Genomic DNA, 18,800 nt, shown 5'->3' on the forward strand with positions numbered 1-18,800 from the left:
ATTTAAGCCATTCACATTGATTGAAATTATTGATAAGCGTGATAAAATGTTAGGTATCAAATTGTTTGAAAGTCCAGTGGACATTTTTAATCCCTTCGCCAATGTAGAAGTTGGAGTTTGATCAATAAAATCTATGATTTTCAAGTCATTCCACAAGCCCCAGTTCCCACTGTGGTACAAAGATGGTCAGGTGTACACATAAGTGGGTTGTATTATAGAAAGGAACCAAAGTCTTGGGGAGCCAAAGTTTTCATTTAATTTTTTTTATAAAGACTAGTGAGCCTGTCTACCATTTGCTTTGGAAGGAGATACTATCTCTGATAGTTTTACAACTAGGCTGTTAGTTTTACAAACATTGAAAAGGTAGTTTAGCATAAGCCTTTTCCATCAAGCTGTGCAAAGACACAAGAGATTCATGGAGCATCCCAATATGATGATCTTTGACATTTCTATTATTAATTCTAATTATAACTCGGTGTTATAAGATGCTTATTCAGTAAAACAAGGATTTCATCTTAAGCAATTGGAGATATCTTCTCATTTGAGTTTTCATGATTTTCATGACAACTAGAGATTTTACTTTAGAACTGATTGAATTCTTATTGGTAATCCTGATTGCCACAGTGGCAAAATCAGTGACACCTCCTCACTGTGAGGTGATCTCACAGGTCATGTATACTAAATTCAAATCTCATAGTATAAATTTCTTGGACCTTATTAAGGTAGTATACAGATCCTACACTGGCTGTATCACTGGATTAGATTTTGTATTCTTTTGACTTATAAGAAATGTGAATATTTTCCTGTCTATATCTAAGGGACCTTTGAACTTGAGGGAATCTTACATTTTCTCCCTCATATATATCCTACATGGTTGAGTCACATAATTCTGGCTAATAAATAATATCTGACATTTGGGGTTCCATTATAGTTCTTTTTTATCTACTGTCATATTTTCTAAGGCTATTTGGCTGGCACTAATATAATAAATTTGTTTTCAGAGGCTATAGAACTATAAACTTCAGGAAATAACTTCTTTTTAAGTATCTTAGTAGAGTATGCATAAACAGAAATAATATTCAGTGATTTTATTTTCTTTACATGAATGATGGCTTTTCTCTCCCATCTTTCATGAGAATATAAATCTAAAATATAAAATATAGCCAGAAACTTCATTGAATGCTGAGTTTGTATTCTCCCTTTCATCTTTTACCAGCTTTTTGGCAGGTAACATGTGAGATTTGTTTAATGTGATTTCACAAACTCCTTGGTTTCATTGATGGATATCTCTAAATCACTTACAACTACCTGCAGTTATAATAAATCTAAAAGGCGCTTCTTTATCAGAGCTGCCATACATTGCTGTGAAATATAGCTTGAGGTTGATAGCACCTATTGTCTTACACAGAGTAAAATATTAAAGCAAAAGCAAAAGAATCAGTGAGAATTAAGTCTTCCTCCTGAAATTCCTCTGACAGGATACAATGCCTTAATTGCTGTATAACTTTAGAAAAGACTATGTACTTCACCACTTGGGAAAAACTTTTTCAACTGAATTGCTCTCTGTCACCTGGGGTAGAGTGGTGTGCAATAATAGCTCACAGCAACCTTGAACTCCTGGGCTCAAGTGATTGATTCTCCTGCTTCTGCCTCCCCAGTAGCTGGGACTATAGGTGTGTACTGCTGTGCCCAGATATTTTTTTCATTTTTTGTAGAGACCTGGTGTCTTGTTATGTTGATTAGGCTGATCTCAAATTCCTGGCCTCAAGTGATCCTGCTGCCTCAGCCTCCCAAAGCTGGGATTACAGGTGTGAGCTGCTGGGCCTGGCCCTCTGCTTTCTTTTCTTTTCTTATTTTTCCTAATTTAAGATTAATATGAAGATACAGATGATTAGGTTATATTGTTTGCATTTGTCAGGCCAAGTCCAAATTGTAGTTGAGCCCTTTACCGTCTTAGGGGTTGTGTTGTCTATCCTTATATTGTGCCCATTAGGTGAGAGCTTAGTAATTTCTCTCCCTCCTTCCCCCACACTGGAATTTAATTGTGTTTTGCTTTTTGCGGGCATATAGTTTTTTTTGTATCGGTTTCAAATTAGTATTTAGTACATTGGATACTTGCCTTTCCGTTCTTATGTTAGTTTCCTAAGAAGAATTTTCTTCAACTCCATCCAGGATAATACAAAAGATGTGAATTCACCATCTTTTTACAGCTGAATAATATTCTATGGTATGTATATACCACACATTATTAATACATTCATGTATTGAAGGGCATTTGTTTCTATATTTTTGTAATTATAAATTGGGTTGCTGCTAAACATTTTAGTGTATATGTCCTTATTGTAAAATGACTTTTTTTCTTTTGGGTAGATAACTAGTAATGGGATTACAGGATTGAATGAAAGGTCTACTTTTACTTCAAAGGCTGTACTACTTAAGTTAAAAAGTTTCTGTACAGCTAAGGTCACAACCAACGAAGCAAGGAGACAACCTTCAGAATGAGAAGATATTTGCATGCAGGCTAATAACTAGAATCCACAAAGAACTCAAGAAAATCAAGAACACAGAGCAAACAACCTCATTACAATCTGGGCAAGAGACATGAACAGAATCTTTTCTCCTGAGGACAGATGAATGACCAACAAACTCATAAAAAATTGCTCATCATCTCTAATTATTAGAGAAATGCAAGTTAAAATCACTTTGAAATATCATCTGACCTCAGTAAGAATGGTCCACATCACAAGCTCCCAAAGCAGGGAACCTGCCTGCACTGTTGGTGGGACTTCACTAGTTCAGCCTCTATGGAAAGAAGTATGGAGAGTTCTCCTTCATTCTTAAAGTGTAGTTCTGATGGATATAGAATTCTGGGTTGATTTTTTTTTGGGGGGGGGCTCAAGGAGTAGGGCATTGGCCCCATATATCAGTGGGGGTGGTGGGTTCAAGCCCAGCCCTGGTCAAAAATGCAAAATTTTATATATATATATATATACACACACACACACACATATACATATATATTTATATACAAGTTTCTTCTGGGCTCCATGGTTTATGATAAAAAAAAATCTACTGTCATTTAAATTGAACCATTGAAGAATTTTATGAACCTTGGTAGCAATTCTGTGTGTCCAAGGTATGAAGAGATTCATGAAAGTGATATCTAATTAGAAGCTAAGAATAATTTATGGTGGCACATTCCCTAGCCGGATCTGATTCTTGATGATTCAATAAAGACCTACCTGATTTCATTTTAGTGGCATCCAGAATATTGGGAGCATTGGAGAACTCTTGCAGGTGAGGCAAAGATAAGGATATTCATAATACTTTTACCAGGGAATAGTTGAACTATAGAGTAAATACAATGAAACCATAGAAATTATGTCAGAAGAAGGAAATGTTTATGAAAACATTCCTTGAAATTTCTCTGGAGAGGCTGATAAAACAACATGCCAATTTCATGGGTTGTCTTATGCCAGTGAAAATAGGACTCAGAAACTTAAAATCTGTGGGATCTTCAAGGGGGATATGATCATGGGAATATATAATAAAATCAACATTGCTTAAGGTCCCCATTGACAAACTAATTGTGGTATAAAAGAATTTTTGAGAGAGAGTGTTTTTGACGTGAGGATTTGAGCCAAGAAATGTGATAATTTCACAAGAAGCCAAGATCCATCATTGGCACATCCGTTACAAAGATAAAATGAGATTTTCATCCCCTTCAAGGTTTCTCTGTATCACAATATGTAGAACAGAAAAACATTAAAAATCAAGTATTTCAAAATAGCTAAGAGTAAATTTTAAATGTCTAACCACAAAAAATAAGTAAGTGAGGCTATGTTAATCAGTTTGACTTAAGCATTCCAAATTGTATATCAAATCATCATATTTTACCCCATAAATGTATACAGTTATGATTTTAATTAAAAATTGAAAAAGAATTATAATTACCAAAAAAATTTTGGGGAGAAACTTGGACTACATTTTAACAACTTTGCTTCATATATTCAAAATTGACCTGGTGAGTTCTAGTTTGAATATGTTGTCAAGCAGTTTCTACCAGTGGATATTGTAGTTGAGGGGAAGAAGAATAGTTGCTTTTCATGACAGCAATACTTTGAGTATTTACAACTATTTTATTCGAGAGCAGAAAGAGTAGAAAACAATTACATTCATAGCCCAAAATATGGAGAATTAATACTGTTCCATTAAAAGATGAAATTGAGGAAGATGTTACCTTCCTCAACTTAGAATTGTTAGAAGCTATCAGGACTTATTCTCAGATTTTTTGAGAAATCTTAATTCTGGAGTGATATGTGTGATTTCTTAACCAGCCAAAACAGATGGATAAAATTTAGCAGTGGCTCCAACTTCCTTTTTACTGAAATGAATGCTAAATTCTGTAGTTTTTTTGGAGGTCCTCACTGGCACAGCAATTTTGATATATTATAGCATATATGCTATGACTGGCTTAAAGAGCAAGAACACAACTACATTGTGTTGTGAAGAGACTCTCCTTGATTACAGCACTTTGGGATTTAGTCAAATTATTTACAAATGGGTTAATGATATCTGGCCATTTCTCCTACAAAGAGTGAAGAGTAGGAGAGGGTGCTGAGTAATGTAGCCCTGGATTATCTCAGCAACGTATCTTGGATATAGCCTTAAAAGTGATGCTTTGTATACATGATTTTTTTAGGCAACCACATTATTAATATTGCTCTTCCAACATCCATTTATTTTCCTCGGCTTTATGTTTGGCAACAATAACTACTTTTTGCAACGTTTCTGTAGGATCCATAGTTTTTGGAAAGATGCATTGTTCACCATCTGTACAGAGAATTACAATGGAGAATTTTCTAAGAGTTTTCTTTCAGCTTTGTGATTAAATTCTGGCTAACAGAATTAGTAGAAAAACAAATTTTATTCTTTAATACTCTAAAACATTTCTGAGCACTATGTAGATTCAAATAATGCTTATGTAGTTAAAGATAAAATAAACATTAACAGTAATAAGAGAAATACAAACAACAAATGACAGGATATTATTAAAAACATGTTTTTAAAGGGAGTCTTATCAAACTCCCTTTTAACTCATGCTAACAAAGGTATCATAATAGTTGAAAACATGATTACTGAGTAATAAAATTTGGAAAATTATATTTGATGGTAAACATTGAGCTCCTATTCTGGTATATTAATTTCCTGTACTGGAAAAGAGTAGAAGACTTTTGCAAATTCATTTGTTTCCTAACCAATGGCAATCCTCCTTCTGAGTCTCTTTGTCTCTTTGTCTTTCTTTTGTGGCTTCTGTCGCATCTTAAATCCTCACTTCTTCAGCAGACCTAGTCTAACTGCCCTCCATTGATTTGAATACTATCATCATGTCTAGTCACTAAGCCAAGGAGACTGAAGCAGAAGTGGGTCAGGAGAGAAGTCCTGTTTTCCTGTTTCATTGATCTTATATAGGGCCACAAATGGACTGGAGACCCTTAGGGTCAATACTTGAGGAGACAGTGGCCTAAATAGGGGGAAAAACCTCTATGGGTTATGGTCATGTAGTGTGATATATGTGTTTGTGCATGTGTATGTCCTTGGCCTGACAAACACAAACAATGTAACCTAATCATCTGTATCCTCATATTAATCATCTTGAATTAGAAAAATAAGAAAAGAAAAGAAAGCAGAGGGCCAGGCACAGCAGCTCACACCTATAATCCCAGCAGCTTTGGGAAGCTGAGGCAGCAGGATCACTTGAGGCCAGGAATTTGAGACCAGCCTAATCAACATAACAAGACCCCAGGACTCCAGAAAAAAATAATAAAGAAAAATAGCAGGGCACAGTGGTACACACCTGTAGTTCCAGCTACTGTGGAGGCTGAAGCAGGAGGATCAATCACTTGGGCTCAGGAGTTCAAAGTTGCTGTAAGCTATGCTTGCACGTCACTGTATTTAGCCCAGGTGGTAGAAAGCAATTCAGTTGAAAAAGGCTTTCCTAAGCGGTAAAGTATATAGTCTTTTCTGAAGTTATGCAGCAATTAAGGCATTGTGTCCTGCCTTAATACCAGAGGAATTTCAGGAGGGAGACTTACTTTTCACTGTATTCCTTTTCTGTTTTTTCATAGTAGCTATTTTTTTTTTTAGTAGCCATTTTCATAGATATGATACTGTAACTCATTGTGGATTTTATTCATTTTTCTCTAGTGATTGTGGATGTTGAACATGTTTTCATATGCTTGCTGGTCATTGTATATCTTCTTTAGAGAACTATCTATTGATGGCCTTGGACCATTTTTAAATCATTGTTGTTTTTGAATTGTAGGAGTTCTTCATATACACTGAATATGTGTATTAACCCCTTATCAGTTATATGATTTGCAAATATGTTTTACCATTCCATAGGTTGCCTTTCACTCTGTTGATTATATTCACTCATGCACAGAAGCTGTTGAGTTTGATATCATTTCACTTGTCTGTTTTTGCTTTTGTTGCCCTTGCTTTTGGTGTTAAATCCAACAAATTATTGTCAAAACCAATATCATGAAGATTTCCTCATTTCCAAAAGAGTTTTAGTGAATTTTAGGTCTTATATATTTAATTTATTTTGAGTTACTATTTGTATGATATAAGTAATGGATCCAACTTCATTTTTGTGTGTGTGAATATCCAGTTTTTCCAACACCATTTGGTCAAGAATCTGTCATTTCCCTACTAACTGGTATTGGCTATTGAAGATTATTTGACTGTATTCATGAGGGTTCATTTCTGAGCTCTCTAATCTATTCCATTGGTATATATGTCATTATTTATGCAAGTACCACACTGTTTTGAATACTGTAGCTTTAGTAATAAGTTTTGAGACAAGGACCTGTCAGATCTCCCACTTTTTCTTTTCTCAAGTTTTTCTTTTCAGCTATTTCGGGTCTTTTTTTTTCTATTTTTTTTTTTTTTTAATTATAGGGCAGAAAGAATGAAAAATGCTTTTTATAAAAGATAGACAGGTCAAATCACAGAAAGAGATGCACCCTGTGGTTGCCTATGATGGAAAGCAACATGAAGGTATTGAAGTCTGTTAGAAGAAAAACAGCCACCACCACCTTAACAAAAATCTTCTTCTAATGCCAGCCTTAGAATTTGTGAGCAGGAAATTTGCCTACAAGTTTGTAATCATGTCTGTCAGTGTGTTTTTATTCTTTTCACAATTTGGGGGTGTTAAAGACTTCATAATAGAATTATATATTAAACCAAACATGGAGGATTATAATGAGTATTTTGCCCATTTATCTGTGAAACATGACCTTGACATTATGATGTGCTCTAGGCATGTGGTGGTGGCCACAGTGGTGGGCAAAACAGACCTGATCCCTGCCCTTTAAAAACTTGATTCAGCAGCTTCTTGTGAGTGTGGACAGACCTTGGCATATATGTTTATATGAGAGACAACTCTGAGCTTGCTTTTTAGCTATGGAATTTAATTTCCTAGTTTTTCAAGGGCATACTCTTTGATATATTTTCATTAAGATAAAGGGACCCTGCTAATTTTCTTTATAGGACATTCAAGCACTCCATGGCTATTAACTGGCAACAAAATATATGCTATTATACATTATAACTTTTACTTATTTACTTATTTTATACAGGGTCTCCCTCTGCCACCCTAACTGGAGCACAGTGGCATAATCACAGCTTCCTGCAATCTCTAACTCCCTGGCTCAGCCTCTCAATTATCTAGGACTACAGGTATGTTCCACCACAGCTGACTAATTAAAAAATTTTTCTTTTGTAGAAATGGCGTCTCTGTATGTTGCCCAGTCTGGTCTTGAATTCTTGGTCTCAAGTGATCTTCCCACCTTGGCTTCCAAAAACGCTGGACTTACAGAGATGAGCCACTGTGCTTGGCCTATATTTGACTTTTAAAAAGAAAATTTAGCTTAATATAAATATATTTTAAGTTTAAGTAGGTGATTTATTTCCTCTTCTAAAGCCATGTAAAAACTTTCATACTCTATGGAGTAGCGAGAGCCGAGATTTCCCGGTAAGGAGGAAGGGGAGCAGAACTGACACCATGGTCTGCTGCATGGATGAACAGGCCACTGTACCAAAACAGCTTTAAAAGAATAATTGTCATGAAAACGTGTACTTTAGTTTTGAGATAGACTGTGTTATGGTCCCTTATTTCACTTCTAAGAAACATAGTTGACAGTGTCCTTTTTGATTCACCTGTGCAAGTTTCAACTTGCTCAGCTTATTGGTGTTTCTGGGAGGGGTTCATTTAACGTTTCTGTCTGTGTGGATTTTATGTTTCTTGATTTTTGTGTATCTCAAAACTTTTGTAGTGATCCACATGTGCTGTGGGATTGAAAATTAAACCCAAGAAGAAATTTGAAATTATCTAGAACAGTGGTTCTTAATCTTCCTAATGCTGTGACCCTTTAATACAGTTTCTGTGGGTCACGACCCACAGGTTGAGAACTGCTGACCTAGAAGCTATTCATCATCTAGATCCATTTTCCTTCAGAGGAGATGGAAATATTAAGCAGCTACTTAAGGGCCCACCCAGCTGGACTGGCACATAGCACACATTATAAGAATGTTAAATAATAAATTTGAAATGCCCCTAGGTTTATGTGCTTTCTCTATTTGATTTTATTTGAAAAGCTTTGAGATTTATAGCAAAGATGGGAGGAATTACTTTAATGGAATTGGGAAATGTACAAATAACACAGGGATTTGTTTTGCTAGGAGCTTTTGTAATATGACACAGAACAATGATATAAAGGTTATACAGCCCCTTGTATTGTTCAAATGTAGTATTTGGCTCTTGATATTAATTTGTGTGTTTCCTGAAGGTTTTTGCTGGTTTTAGGTGATTTGGGATAATGTTAAACTAAAATGATAGATCTCTATTTATATGTTCAGCAGCTTTTGAGGAATTAGTTAACAGTTTTATCATGAGGTGCTTAGTGTCCTAGAAATAAGCTTTTCTGTCTGGTTTGGTTTACATTCTGCAAAATCTGCAGGCATTAAATTAGTGGCAAAACTTATTTAGAGAAAAAGAGAGGACACTCAGAACTTACTTTGTGAAATATTCTTTCTTTGGATTGATCTGCATGTTGAAGGTTGAAGGTAAGGTCTTGAAAATGTGAAATACTTTTGCAAAATAGAATTTGCTATTTGCTTATTTAATTTTCTTTTCAATGTATGTGCAATTTTAGGTACAAAACTTACAGTTTGTTAAAAATTGTTAATTAGACCTATGGAAATAACCTTAAGTTATGTAAATATCAAAGAACGTGTTCAGTTTTATAAAATGCTTCAATTAAGGCACAGTAGCATACAGAAACACTGATATGTGATATTTATTAACATAACAAGAAAGGATCCAAAAAAGAAAATAAAAGATTTCCCAATAAAAGATTAGTATGCCAAGATTTTGTCAGTGTTAATATGAAAAAGATGACATTGGCAAAAAAGTAAAAGATCAGACTTTGGGAGATGATTCGGATATGAGGCTGCTATGTCTTTGATTTTGTTTTCTGGGTCATTGTTTCCGAAACTAGATGCAGAATCCCAGTGAGACTGTGGAGATGCTGTGAGTGTTCTTGAAGATCAGAGCAGAAAAGATCCAAGGGAGGTGGGCGCCAGTGAGGGACTATACAGGCAATTATATAAATGAACCAAATGCCCTCTCTTTCCTGGTCTCTCTCATAGTAGCTTCAAATCCACAAGCTTTCTTTTAGGCTTTTCAGCTCTGCTTTGCTGAAAGAGAGATCAGTACTGATAACTTTCTTTATGTTTTACTTTCCTTAATAATTATAGCTAATGCTTATTAAACAATTATCTTGTGCCATGAGACGATGTAGTAAGTGCATTAGATGTAATTTCATTTAAACCTCAGCTAATTCTATGAGATCGGTCCTGGTTTTTCCTTTTTTCCTCCTTCAGTTCATAAGGAGAGAAGCTGAGGCTTAGGGAGTTTTAGTGATTTGTATTGGGTCATTCAACTAAAAATAGATGTTACTGACTTTGAACACAAGCAGCCTGAATGCAGAGCTCCTAGTCTTCACACCTCTTATCTTGTTTTTATCATTAGATTTTATCAGATGAAATGGTTTGAGAACTATTCTTTTGTGATTATCAACTAGGCTGAGGTAGGGAGCAAGCTACCTTAGTGGGGCATGTTGGACACAGTATTCTGAGAATCTTTTCAAGTGGAAAAAATGCTTTCTACAAAGATTAAGAAATGCCCCTTAGAATCCTCAAGCTCTGCTTAAGAATTATTTTATCTAATTAGAGAAAGAGATATAACTATTTAAAAACTACAGTAGATGTGAGGGTGGCATAGAGGGTAACAAAAATTTAAGAGCTTTGTTAGTTAATCCTCTAATTCAGACTGTTTTGGCATAGTTACATATTTTTTACATGGAGGACACTATTGTGAAAAAAACACATTAACCTCTCTTTTTGAAGTTGCTGAGATGTCTCCCTCTCACCTCCTTTTTGCTTCCTTCTCTTATCTTCTACTTTTCACAAAGGGATGTGTGGTCATTGTTGAGAATTAAGGGATGCATTTAACAGATGAATTCTCCCATATGAATTCCAAACTTAAATAAAATGGGGCTTCCAGTAGTGGTGGCTTGAAAAGCTAGGGCAACTCTTTCCAAAAACAACACTTAAAAATATCTGGACAATATTATTATTGAAGACACTAGTTGAAGACATGGGAAAATGTCTGAGGATAGATAGAAATTGAGAAAAATACACCCTGGAAAGCCTGTTTTTGCATTGGGTTAAGAATTGCAAGTTTATGCCTTTTTTGCCTAGGGGTGCTCCTCAAACACAAGAAAACCTCAGTCTTAACTGTTGTGAAAGGGAGAGGTCAAATTAAGAGTAGCAGAGATACTTACAGGTTAAGTGAGAGGATTTTGGAAGTGAGAAAGTCACATTTACCTGACCAGTTGTTTCATTTGCCCCCCTCAAATACCATACTGAGATATGTCTTCCTGCTGATGGACTATTCTCTTAATGCTCAGAAGTAGTCTCTAATCTCATATTTTGTGGAGTATTAATCTCTTTTTAAAAATTTGAATTTTCTTGAAACACATTGGGATATTTAGAGCAGAGCAGATATATTTCGGCTTTTATGTTCAACTTTGGTGGTGGGCTGAAGCCTTCCTTTGGGGGCTGAAGCCTGTAAGGATGTGGAGGGAAACAGATGTATTCATTACGAGAAAATTTGCCTTTTCCCATTGTTACTATGCTTTTGGTTCTCAGAAAAAGTATCTGTTGGGATCCACTGGGTACTCATTGATTTGGTAAGCCCGGCTATAGTGGCACCACTGCTCAGGATGGGCCAATGGCTTGGAAGACTGAAATGTTTGTTGGAGTTGCATCAGTTCAGGGAGTTGTCCAGATTTAGATACACCTAGAGGAGGAGAGAAACAAGGATTTAGCCTGGTTTGGGGTATTTACTCACCTTCTGCTCTCCAAGGCCATCAAGGTGACTTTGTCCATACATATCACTCTACTGGAGACCTGTTTAATCTCCCTGAGTTTTATTATTCAGTGTTCTCCAGAGAAACAGAATCAATAGGAAATATATACATATAATTGCTTATGAGATTATGGAGGCTGAGAAGTCCAAAATTTGCAGTCAGCAAGCAGGAGACCCAGGAGAGCCAATGATACAGGTCCAGCCTGAGTCCAAAAGCCTGAGAACCAGGAGAACTAGTGGTGTGAGTTGCAGTCTGAATCTAAGGCAGGAGAAGACCAGTGTCCTACCTCAAAGACAGTCTGGCAGAGAGAGAGAGTTCTTTTTTACTCATACTTTATTCAGGCCTTCCATGGATTGAATGGAACCTATTCATATTGGGGAAGACAATCTGCTTTACTCAGTCAATAAATGTTAATCTTACCCACAAATACTCTTACAGGTACATTAATAATATTAATGGTTAATATTCATAATATTTAACCAAATATCTGTGCATTCCATGGCCCAGTCTAGTTGACATATAAGATTAATCACATGGTGACATAAAGTGTACTAGGTTTATCTGGTCAATCTCTGTAGTCAAAGAGCTGATTTTAGAAAAATACATGCCATAACCCTATCCTTCTGATGGGGCATAGGTTGGGATGGGCCAAATTCTTGTTACCCAAATTTTTAACAACTCTGCTACAGAGAGGCAAAAAAATAGAAGCTGGTTAATATTCCTGGTTAATAGTTGGCCAAAAGAAATATGTCTTAATGATAATAGTCCTTGATCAAATTAAAATCTAGTTGGGGGAACTACAAAGCTAATTATAATATGGAACCTTAGAAAGGGTCATAATAGAGAGTGCCATTGTAGTATAAGGTGAGGGATTGAGGACATTTTAGATTTTAGAAAAAAAAGTATTAACTTTTTTTCATCATTTATCTTGGACTTTGTTTTGATTTTACTGAGGAATAATTCATATACAATACAATTCACCATTAAAAAAATATACAGTTCAGTGCTTTTCAGTATATTTGCAACATGTGTAACCACCATCATCAACTAATTCCAGAACATTTTTATTACCCTCAGAACAATTTTTTTTTTTTTTTGGGCAGCAGTTAATGTTTTTGTTTTCAATTTTGTTGGAGCTATCACTCAGTTAGAGTTCTTTGTCTTGGACTATACACAATTGAATAGAAACTTGGATTACTAGTCCACATAAAACTCATTAATAAGTAGCTTTCTTTGTAAAGATGGATATTTTATTTTATTTTTATTCTTTGTGTCTTTTAAGTCTAGGGCAGCAAAAGAATTCAAAAAATTTAATTATTTATCACTAATCTCATCAGAGTTGTCCATAGACCTAGGCCTAGAAACTTCCTTTTTCATCTCATACTTTGTCTTCAAAATTTGTCACATTGCCCTGTCAGGCAAGTGTACAAAACACAAATGCAATATAAAACAGGAGGACATAATAAATAATCAAACAAGAAAGTCTCAAAAAATATAATTTCACAGTACCATTCATTTCTAGATGATCCAGTCCTACTTTGCTTGTTTACAATCACAAAGTGTGAGGTAGAGTTTAACTATATTAGGTAAAAATTCCTACTTTAGAATGAAGATTTCCCTTTGATTTTTTCTTTTACCAGTAGAAATCCTTGGCATTGGGTAAAAAGAGGCTACTGGCAGGGAGAGGCTGATACCATGAGTTTCCTGTATTCTTTCTGTGCAATACTCACTGTTTATCATTGGCCGTCCCTTTATTGTATCCATACCTGTAAATAGAGCCATAGACTCAGCCACGAATCCCATCTTATTATATTTAATTTAATGCTGATGGTCTTGAACCAATGTAGGAGATACATGATACATTTATGTTTTTTTTTTAAACTGGTGCTAATAAGTCTCATCTGAGTTACTGAGTTGCCTTGTAACTTATGTCCTCAAAACAGAATCTTTGAGCCTCTCTGACAAGGGCAATATGAACAAAAATCTTATTAGGACCTGGCACTAATCTCCTTTTAGCACTTATCAACTCAAATTATCTGCTTTTTCCTACTGGACTGGATGTTCCATGAAAGAAAAGTTTTTACTTATTTAATTTCATAGTGTGTTACATAATATCCTGCAAAAAACAAATGTCCTATAAAAGTTTACATGAGTAAATGCTGTACTCCCCCAAACATCTTGTGTCTTCCTGCTTCATGCTCATTGCAGAGACAAGTACTACTCTGACAAAATGTTCAGAGTAGTTTTATTTTAATAGTGGTAACCCCAGTAGGCAGTGAATAAGAGCCTAACTCTTAAAAACATTAAAGCCCAGTCACTCTATTGATGGCAGAATGAACGTAATTTTTCCTGATGTAACAGAAGTAGCTCAAGTAACAGTGTTTTGTTCCCCTCCCCATGGACACTGGCCTGTGGGCTAGAAACAAATGAAAGTAATTTTATTCCAGTTAAACAATCACCTTTGGGGAATCCCAGAGCCTGTGGTATCTTGAATTGCTGAAAATATCTCAATTCTGTTGTCTCCTTAAGACCTACATCTACAGATTGTGCTCTGCCAATAGGGATTATTTAGTTATTTGTGATGATGCATCATATGAAGGGCACAGAAGGTAATGCTGTCCTTCTATTGCTGCAGACTCTGGGGATATTTGCAGGAAATTAGATACTTTCTTCTGAGAAAATTCATTGGCTCTAGTTATTCCTTTCCCAGTTCAAAGCATTCCTTTGCCTCTGCCATCGGATATTATGGAAATTCCCAGGGCATGCTTTAAAAATCAAAGTTACCACCTGTTGTCTTTTACCCTCAAGAGCAAGTCACGCTATGGGGATCACAGTTAAAAGCCAGGTTACCTCTTCCTTGTCCTTATGTTACCTTCTCACCTGAAAGTGATAACTTACCATAGCTTTATTTAATGCAACATAGCCATTTGTTTTCTTTAGTGTCTGTGATATCTTATAGGTTGGATTATTAATAAAGTCATTATTGCTTTCTTATAAGTATCTATTGTCATTTCTTTGCTTATGTTTCTTATTTACTTATCTTGTATTGGTATAGTTTAGGGCCACTATTTCTATTCTGATAGGTTATTCCCTTTTTTAGGCCCTTTGATTTTTGCTTTCCTACCTTTTAGTATTTCCTTTTCATGATTAATGCTTTGCATAAATGCTTAGGACAAGTTGACCCACTTCTTACCTGAGCTCTTATTTAAGACATACTTGTTTGGAAAACTCTTCCTGGACCACATTACACCTAGATTATGTGGATGAATATAAAGAATATTTTTTGAGCTATAAAAAATATTTAAAACATTTTCTGTGGCTATTTCTATTCCCTGAAATTGCTCAGCATTTGCCAATCCATCTTCTTAACTCTGTCTGAACTTGGCCTTGCTCAGAATGGTGTGCAGGATGAGAAGAAAAGAATAACTCATCTTTTCTCTTACATGAAAAATGATGTGATTTATCTGTCTATTTCAAGAAAACAAAAAAGAAGAGAAATGAATGGTCCTTAAGCAACTGTGTGATATAGCTATTACAAATAACATCATTCTATAGCTGTGGTAACCCCCTAGAAAGGTGACTATGTATCCAGTCAATATAGCCAAAAATGGAAGGAATTAGACTGGATTGAATCTGTAAATCACTTTCGGAAGTATGGACACTGTAATAATATTGGTTCTTTTAATCAAAACATTAATGTCACTTCTAACAGAAAAACAAAACTAAATTTTATATGGAATAAAAAAAGAGCCTGAATAGCCAAAGAATCCTAAGTAAAAAGAAAAAATCTTGGTGGCATCATATTACCTAGATTTAAAATTATACTACAAGGCTATAGTAATCAAAACAGCATGGTACTGGTATAAAAGTAAACACATAGTTCCATGGAACAGAATAGAAAACCCAGAAATAAAACCAACTGATATCTGCCACCAACTGATTTTTGACAAAGTAGATAAAAAACACACACTAAGGCAAGGATGCCCTAACAAATAAATAAAGCTGGGAAAATTGGATAGCCATATGTAGAAGAATGAACTGGATCCCTACCTCCCCATACAAAAATTAACTCAAGATGAATTAAAGGCTTAAATGTAAAACCTGAAATCATAAATTTTTTAGAAGAAAACATAGGAAAAACCCTTCTGGACATTGAGATAAAGCAAAAAATGTATGACTAAGAACTCCAAAGCAAATACAACAATAAAGTAAGTAAATAGGACTTAATTAACTAAAAAATTTCTGCACAGCAAAGGAAATAATCAACAGTGTAGATAGACAACCTAAAGAATGGGAGAAAATATTCACAAATTATACATCAAAGGGCTAATATATAATATAATATCTACAAGGAACTCAAAGAACACCTGCACCCAAATGTTTATTGCATAATTGCAAAGTTATGGAATTGACCTAAATGCCCGTCAGTTGATGGTTGGATAAAGAAAATGTGGTGTGTGTGTATATATATGTATATAATATATATATATTATATATATATATAAAATTTTACAGAATAGTTTCAAAATATTCTTTATGTTGGCCATCTCTTTGTAAAATTTTATATTGAATATTTTGTAAATAAAAGTGCGTTTAACCATAATTTCTCATTTTTCCTATGTATGGTGACTTACAGGGATGACTTTTCAGATACCCTGTATATATCATGGAGTACTATTGAGCCATAAAAAGGAATGAAATTCTTTTTTCTGCAGATCATTATCTTAAATGGAGTTTCAAAGGAATGGAAAAAAAACCCCACATGTTCTCATTTATAAGTGGGGGCTAAAGGATGAGTCATATGGTCATAAAGTGGTATAATGGACATTGGAAACTACAAAGGGGGGTGTGTGGGGACGTGAGGCCTAAAAATTACCTACTGGGACAATGTACATTATTCTAGTGATGGATACCCTAAAAGCTCTTACTTCAGTATTATACAATGCAGGCATGTAGCAAAAAAACACTTGTACCCCCTAAATCTATTGGAAAAAAAAAAAGAGAAGGAATTGGGATTCTAAACTAAGCAATAGGATTTCCAGTTCCATGGTCTACCCATTAATTTAATTAAACTAATCTCTAGGGTGGATTTAAAAGGAATACATTTTCCTATTATATGCTTTTAGCAATAATTGAGAAAACATGTGAGGGGAAAGAATTAAGTTACACAACTGTATGTGAATTATTAAGTATGAATTGGGTCCTACTGAAGGTCAACACTCCTATAGATGCTGGAGATACATCTGTGGACAAGCAGGCCCATCTTGCTCTACTGGAGTTTACATTCTAGAGGAAAGAGGCAAATGTTAACAGACAAAGAAGTAACAAATAAGTAACAAGACAGTATTAGGCGACTGTCAGTGCTAGGAGGGAAATAAAGCAAGGTGACTTGATCATAGTTGTTGAGTGATACTACTTATATTTATAGCCTGAGAAGGCATTTCAGAGGAGATGACATTGCAGCTGGGAGGTGAATAGTAGATATTTTATTCATTATTATTAAGAATTAAGATTAAATGTTTTCAACTGTTTTAAGAGTTTGGAAACCAAATGAAATCATCTTAAAGCCAAAACAAAACAAAACAAAAACAAAACCTACGTGAAGCATCCTCTTATTTCACCAGACAAATGTAGAAAAAACATCTTTCACCTCTCTTTTCTCTCTGAAGTGTCTCTCTGAATAAAGATACAAAGGCATGTATGTTATATTCTATTTCAATACAACAAAGCCTCTTAGTGGACAGTTAGTTTTTCATTTTATTTTTATCCAGTTAAACATATGCAAAGTTTAAAAAGTCAAATAGTTTTAAAGGGCTTAAAAGGGAGGGCAAGTGTCTTCTGTTACACTTATTCCCCCCTGCAGTTTCCAGTCTTCAGAGAAATCCACTTTCAGTCTTTTAATTTTCTTTTATTTTGGCTTTTGCCTCTGTTACTTCAGAATACTAGGTATATACACTGCTTATTGATTTTTTTCAGTTAAATATATTATTTATTGCCTTCTGAAGATGATATTTTAGCCATCTTATATATTTCACTCACCATCTCCTCTCTCACATTAATTCTTAAAAATAGTTACAGTTGGCTCAGTGCCTGTAGCTCAGCAGCTAGTGCACCAGCCACATACATTGGAGCTGGAGAGTTTGAACCCAGCCTGGGCCTGCCAAACAACGATGACAACTACAACCCCCCGCCCCCCCAAATAGCACCTGTAGTCCCAACTACTTGGGAGGCTGAGGCAAGAGAATTGCTTGAGCCCAAGGGTTTGAGGTTGCTGTGAGCTATGACACCATCGCACTCTACCAAGGGCGATACAGTGAGACTGTATCTCAAAAAAAAAAAAAGAAAAAAAGAACTTACATCTTTAATTTTAATTATATGCTTGAGATTCAGCTAGATTGGTCAGTAGAGACAAACCAATCCTCTTGCACGACAGTGCTCAACCACATGTTGTTCAAACTACAGAAGCTGGACTTGGAAACTCTCTGTCATCCACCATATTTACCAGACCTTACACCAGCTGACTACCACTTTTTCCAATCTTTGGACCCCTTTTTGCAAACAAAATATTCAATTTTCAACAAGCTGTGGAAAACCCCTTCCATGATTTAATTGTCACTTGCTCTCCAGGCTTCTTTGCTGCTGGCATGAACAAGCTACCATTAAGTTGGCAAAGCTGTGTTGATACTTTAGGGGCATACTTTGATTAATTGTACTGCTTCTTGTTTGAAATATCATAAGCTAAACTTTAATCAAAATTGAACATTTTCCATTTATTGACCATATTTCTCCTTAAGCTCTCCATCCTCTTGCTCTAATCTGACCTGGTTAATTTTTCATTATTGACATAATTCTGACATCCCACTTTCTCACTTTAAAAAAAAATTAGAAGCTTTGTTTTTTGGTTGTCATGTTTTCCTTTCTCTCATGTCTTGTAGGTAGAATAATGGCCCTCCCAAATATGTCCACATTCTAATCCCAAGGATCTGTGTATATTCCCCTTTACATGGCAAAAGAGACTTTGCAGATATTATTAAGGACCTTGAGATGGGTAGATTATTCTAGATTATCTGGGTGGGCTTGATGTAGTCACATGAGTCCTTATTAGTGAAGGAGGGAAGCAGGAGAGTCAGTAAAAGAGCAAGAGAGATTCAAAGATGTTATGCTCCTGGCTTTGAAGATAGGGGAAGGGACTACAAGCCTCTCGAATCTGGAAAGGGCAAGGAAACAGATTGATTCCTTCAGCAGAAGTGCACATTGATTTTTGAATGTCTGACTTCTAGACCTATAAAATAATAAATCTAT

The sequence above is a fragment of the Otolemur garnettii genome, unplaced genomic scaffold, assembly GCF_000181295.1.
Source record: "Otolemur garnettii isolate 467f Iridium unplaced genomic scaffold, OtoGar3 scaffold00003, whole genome shotgun sequence".
Taxonomy (NCBI): Eukaryota; Metazoa; Chordata; class Mammalia; order Primates; family Galagidae; genus Otolemur; species Otolemur garnettii.